This window comes from Mytilus californianus, unplaced genomic scaffold (assembly GCF_021869535.1).
Source record: "Mytilus californianus isolate M0D057914Y unplaced genomic scaffold, xbMytCali1.0.p SCAF_11, whole genome shotgun sequence".
Taxonomy (NCBI): domain Eukaryota; kingdom Metazoa; phylum Mollusca; class Bivalvia; order Mytilida; family Mytilidae; genus Mytilus; species Mytilus californianus.
In genome coordinates this window covers 28,800,762-28,807,283 of record NW_026262593.1, presented here as the reverse complement: position 1 = coordinate 28,807,283, position 6,522 = coordinate 28,800,762, and positions in this window count along the sequence as shown.

Genomic DNA, 6,522 nt, shown 5'->3' with positions numbered 1-6,522 from the left:
CATAAAATTAACACATATAGTAGATGTACATATGATTTGTATTTCACATATGAATTGTTGCCTTGAGTCAGATTTATATAGAGGTTTACAGACCAAAAGCAATTTATGTGTTTTTGAATAGTGTTCCCTCCAAGAAAATTCTTGAGGGGATAGATGCAAAATTTTATTCAATGTTTATCTGCCTTTGAACCCAGAAGAAGACATGTAGGTTCATAGGAGTTAAAAGGCATTGTGATAAAAGGAATCTTTTTTTAAACCAATTGTGTGAAGATATATTCTTCCATTCCCAACAAGTAAACGATCAGTTGATTTATTGGTTGTTTAAGGTCCAGTAGCAAATATTTCAAGCATGATCTTGTTACTGAAAAGGATCTTTGTAAAATAGAGGAAATGACTGAACATCCAGTGACATATATTTTGATAATATTAATTCTGTTACAGTAATGACAAAACAGGTATTCAACATAGATACCAGTTTCTGCTTTTTATACATTTTGCAGGGTGGCTGGAAAAGTGAGAAAAACAAGAACGTCTCCCTTCAGCATTATATTTTATGTACAGCGCACTGACATATTAATCTGTTTTTAGGTTTCGATTTTTTCTACAAATTTGAAATTATTTGATGAAGATATTTATCAACATCGTCTCTTCGGTTATACAATGTTATTTCTTTTTCATTTTCTTCAACAGTCTCAAGTCTAGCGAATCCTGTTTTAAATAAGGGTTAAGAGATTGACTAGTGTTAGGGAGGGTTTCTTATTGTCGAGTTGCAAGTTGCGAGTTGAAAAGGCCGAGTTGCGAGTTACAAAATTACCATTCATGTTACAATCATAAAAATAGTTTAAACCTACGAAAATGTATGGATAGTGCCAGACTTATTATATACCATTTCGCCAAAAAGTCTGCTCATTTCATGATATTAAGTTGCATGAGTCATCTAACCTTGCCATTCTCACGTGCACGAAGAGTTAAAACTGTGATTCTGTTTGTAATTTTAACTGTCTTTGGAATTTGGCAAATATCCATCATTGTTTACTGTTTGTTATATATATCCAGCTTTGAATTTTCCATCATTTCGAAGTTCAAATTTGAAATGACTGCCTTGGTGGTCTTGTGGTAAGGTGCTCACCATGAATTTGGAAGGTCAGTAGTCTGATTCCTGATTTGGTCAAATCCACGTTTTTTAAAAGCATTTGATTCTTCTCTGTCAGGAATTGACACCAATTACTGGTTGGTTTGAAAACAGGCTTCTGTCACGGTACGATGATTATAATCATTACAACTGATCTCGTAAGCTAACACTTTGAAAGTCTGAGAACAAAGCACGATATATCTTCAGCATGCATGGCATGTTTGTTGCTGGAAGCATCCATTAATTCATTAATTAATGATATAAAAATGGTCTTTTTTCATCTTCGGTATCAACATCTTTAGACCCCGATTATTCTTCTTTTTTATCGGGGTGGGGGAGAGGGGTTTTCTTTTAACAAATATTTTGATTCAATATTTCTTGAGAAGAAAAAAAATGGTTTCAGATTAGAATTGTAAAAAATAAATACTTTGTTTCAGTTGAAAATTAGAGAAAATAAGATAATTGAGCCATTCAGTCTTTGATTTTTGTTTGTTTTAAAAAAAAATAGTTTTTGTTTTGTCTAGTTTGCGACAAAAATGCCGGGGATGCTAACCCGGCGGCGGCAGTGACTACGGCGTGATTTATTGGTATAAAGCTTTATATTCCAGAGGGTAGAAGATGTGGATGCTTCATACCTTGTATACAAAGTACGCCTTATACAACCAAGTTTCCGTCTGTCATATGTTCTTGACCTCATGTTAATAGTTCAGCGACTGTTTAGAACTGTAAAGTTTTTGTCAATTACTATGAGTCATATGATACGTATATTAGGTATAAGGTATCCATTGAGAGGACTACATTGTTGTCATAGTTAAGTTTGTTTTTCAGATACTATAGGCAATATGTTAATAATATTTGGTGTATGGAATGATGTACAAGTCTGTCTAACAGGGTTCAATAACCTTGAACTTATTTTAATGATTCATTGGTCAATGTTAAAGTTTTCATGGTAAGGTCTGTTCCTCGTGTACTACTCGGATGATAAGCTAAATGTCAACGATATGTGGTTTATGGAATGACTGTATGGTGTGCATGTCTGTCTGACAGGTTCAACTGACCTTGACCTGATTTCAAGGTTCAAAGGTGAGAAGTATGTTTTCGTGGTTTAGTCTGCTTCTCAGATATCGTAAGCAATAGTTTAACTATTAAGTACATTTGGGTGTATGGAATGATTGTATGATATACCTATCCATCTGGTAGGGTTCATCTGACCTTGACCTCATTTGCATGGTTCATAGGTCAAAGGTGAAGTTTTCTTTGTTATGTCTGTTTCTCAGATTATAAGGCGTACATAATCGCAGGGTGCATCAGTTTTAAATCTCGTTTACATGGATCTTAGATAATGTTTCTTTCTATGTTCACAGCTACTTTTGCACATGTATTCATGATGTACGCCTGTTAAATGCATATGAAGTGGTTAAATTTTGAATTTCTAGAGCTAGGGTTTAATATAAAAGATTGGTATAGTCTCAATTAATGTGAAGATCGAAGGCATTATGGTAAAATAACATGAGTATTAGTATTTTGCAAACAAAGTGGTACAATACTTAAATTGCAAATATTTGTTTTAAATGATCAATTAAGGAAAAGATTCCCTGTTAAGTGGTAATTTGCGATAGACTTTAAAATTCAAGGTCCGAAACTAAGAGGCGTTATCCAAGAATGTCTTAGAGGGAGATTGGTCTGTGGAAATCTATTGTTAAAGTTTTTGTAATTAACACCACTGATCAGCGCCAATAGTTTTTAAATTCACTATAAGCAGATTACTGTGAAAGTAAGATGTGGTATGATCACCAATGAGACGTTCCACATTTAGCAATGAGCAAAATCATATAGTCAGCTATAATCATTTTTAAAAGTTAAAACTAATATTGTTAATATTAATCTTAATAAGCACTTAAAAAGGCAATTAAACCGTGTCCACTTTAACACGTGTTATTAAGTTTGGACGTCAACTTTATATAAGCTATGAATAAACACTTATATGATTTATATGCTGTTAGTATACGTTATATAGTATAAATGTCCGCCATGACTTTGAATCGTTTATGTGTGTTCTATATATTTGGATATTTGTATACAGTATCGCAAGCGCAAACGTTGCAAGATTCGAAAAATGTGCTCAATGATATAATGAATGGATATGAAAAATATCTTATTCCAAAGGAAAACATATCAACTCCTGTAAACGTCTTACTAGGGTTTTGTCTGTTTACTGTAAATGGTTTTAATGGTGTCGACGAAACTTTATCTTTGACTGGCGGGATTTCAATGAGGTGGAATGATGTCTCCTTACAATGGAACTCAGCAAATTATGGTGGTGTTACAAATCTTGTTTTGGACAACTCAAAAATATGGACACCTTATATTTTTCTTGTGAATACGCCAAATGAAATGAAACCTATCGGTTACGATACAAAAAACGTTCTATCTGTTTATAATTCTGGAATGGTGGCCTGGTTTCCCGGTGGCGTGTTGAAGGCAAAATGCACTACAGATTTTACAAAATTTCCGTTTGACACACAAGTCTGTACTCTGGAATTTCAACCATGGGGAACAGTAACTTCGGATATCACATTATCTCCGCTTTACAACTATGTAATAATGGATTACTTCTCACCAAACTCCGATTGGATAGTAAAAAGCCGTTCCTATGTGGAGGTGACTTCTATATACTCCCAAAAGTATAATGTTGAAATAACTTTAACACGACGTCCACTTTACTATGGTGTAATGTTAGTTGTACCGACCTTATCGTTCTGTATTCTGAATCCATTGGTGTTCGTGTTGCCGCCAGACTCAGGGGAGCGTATATCTTATGCAGTGACTATCCTATTATCGTATGCTATATTTTTGACAATTGCTTTGTCATCGCTCCCAACATCCTCTGACCCCTTGTGCACTCTCCTGCTTGTAATGATATTGATTATAGCGATCAGTGGTATGATAGTTATATTTGTAATCATATCAATGCGTTACTACCACAAAGAAACATTCAATCCGGGCAAGGTAGCTGCATGTCTGATAAGAGTTTCAAGGTGTACGAATAAAGTCCAAGATTCTATGATAGAATCTGAGAAAGACGACAAAATAGATTTAAAAAACAATATTTCAGGTAAAGAATATGCTCATCTCCTGGATCGATTTTTCATGACCCTTTCATACTCTCTACTCTGTATGTTCATTGTCCTATACATTTGTGTTGTTTTTATGTAAAAAAAAATGGGGGGGGGGGGAGGGTATTCGTAGTATAAGGAGTTTGTCAGTTTGAATTTACAACGCAATACAATGTTACTGAATATAAATAAAAGAAGATGTTTTTTTTGCAAAGCAGTAATTCAACGAAGGACAAACCAATTCGATTTGTCCAGATATCCGTAATCAGGAATCGAAAACCAAATTGATTCTCCTGTTTGCCACTGCACCATTGTTCTAGTGTGCTGCCTAGAAATACATATTGTTAATTCAAAATTTAACGCGTTTATCTATATTTTTTTTTCAATCCTTAATAATGAAATATAATTCGAGATTTAAGAAATGGTTCATGAACACGTTGCATTTGCATACAACCAACAAAAATTATAATGCAAATGTATTTTCACTTTGTTCCATTGTTCACATTAATAAGACAATGCACCATAAATCGATGAATTTACACAATTTTTCTTTTTTATTACATATAATCAAACATATGTCTCATCTATTATTCACGAAATTCATTTTGGGATGTGAAATATATACAGAAAGCTATTATCATTTTCTAAGGTTTCGTAACATTATAATTAAACTATTGGGAATACTTGTAAATTCTTCAACTTGTATAATACATATAGACAAAAATGTACCATGTAGTAATTAAAAACTTCACAAATCTTATATATATATTTGAATTTATTGCCTTGTCTAAAATTTATATTGTTTTGTTTGCACCGCCGATTATTTAAAGCTGACAACATATTGTAAAGTCATGTATTCATGATAATTTTCACATACTAAAATTGCTTAAAAAAAAACTTTTTGGGGATATTGTAATTTTCAACTTCGCTGTTTGGACATTTTTCCTTGTTTTTTGTTTGTTTGTAATTTTGTATTTTGGCGAATAGTTTGTACCAATCAACGATATTGATGTGAAAGGTTTCTTATGGTTACATGCACCAATATATCCCTTGCGCATACAGTTTATGCATTGAAATAGCGAAAACAGTAACCCGCTAAAATATTATACATTTATTTCCCGTGCCGGAGGGAGATATGAAGATTTGTTCACCCAAGACCGGTATTTTTTTTCTTGGGTATCCAAAATTTTGTTCAGTGCGAGAAAATCCGAAGAAATATAAATCAATTTTGAGTGGCATACTAATCTGACCTTTTACTGCTGCTGTTCGTTCAGGAAAAGTTGAGCGCTCTCAAACATTTTTTAAGCTTACCTGGCACAAAGGGCCAGTGTGAGCTATTGTTAAAGTAAATAAGTTAGGAAGTAAATTTAATATGATATTGGCACATATATATAAAACAAAAGGTAACATGAGCTTTACGGAGCTCTTATTAAACATTCGCATATATACACACAAACACTATACAAACAAACAACATAAAGGCATGCAACATAATAAAGCCAAAGACACGAAAGAGAAAAACTAATATAGACACAAAGCAAAATGAATAGCATAGCATATAAATTGAGCATCAGAAAAAAGGATTGAACATTTTATCAAAATACTCAACTAACTAAATTTCAATAGCATTTTTAAATTTTTCGAAATGGTTGGGAGGACACTTACTGGCCTGTAATAGCCTTTCTCAAGAACACTATTTTTCTTATGGACATCGGCTACTTGAGTTTTTTTTTAAAGGGTCTGGAAAGGTTGATAATGATATGGACAAAATTAACATGATCTGTAAAGGATTTTGTAATGAAGGGCAAAGCATAATGAAGAAGAAGTAGCCTTTTTAATGTTAATCTTCCCAATCATTTTCTGTGATCACTTGGCATGAGTCGTCTTTTAACTTTTACACAATCTTCTCTATGAAACTACTAGGCCAAATAAAATCAAACGTAGTCACAATCATCCTTGAGGTATCTAGTTTAAATAAAATGCTTCGCTGAGCGCAGCTGGATACGACCGCAGAGGTCCAACCCTGAACAGTTGGGGCAAAAATGGACACAATATTCGCGCTTGATACAGGTCTGAATTTGGATTGTAATTAAATATTTGACACATAATAGGTTTCTGACACAGAATAACTGTAGTCAAAGAACTTAGAATTGGTTATATGATTTGAATTTATATTCATTTTTTTGCTTTTGTGCAATACACCATGCTGTTGCGTATTGACACACCTCCCCCCCCCCCCCAAATTTTTTTGCAAAAAAAATTTATTTGAAGAAA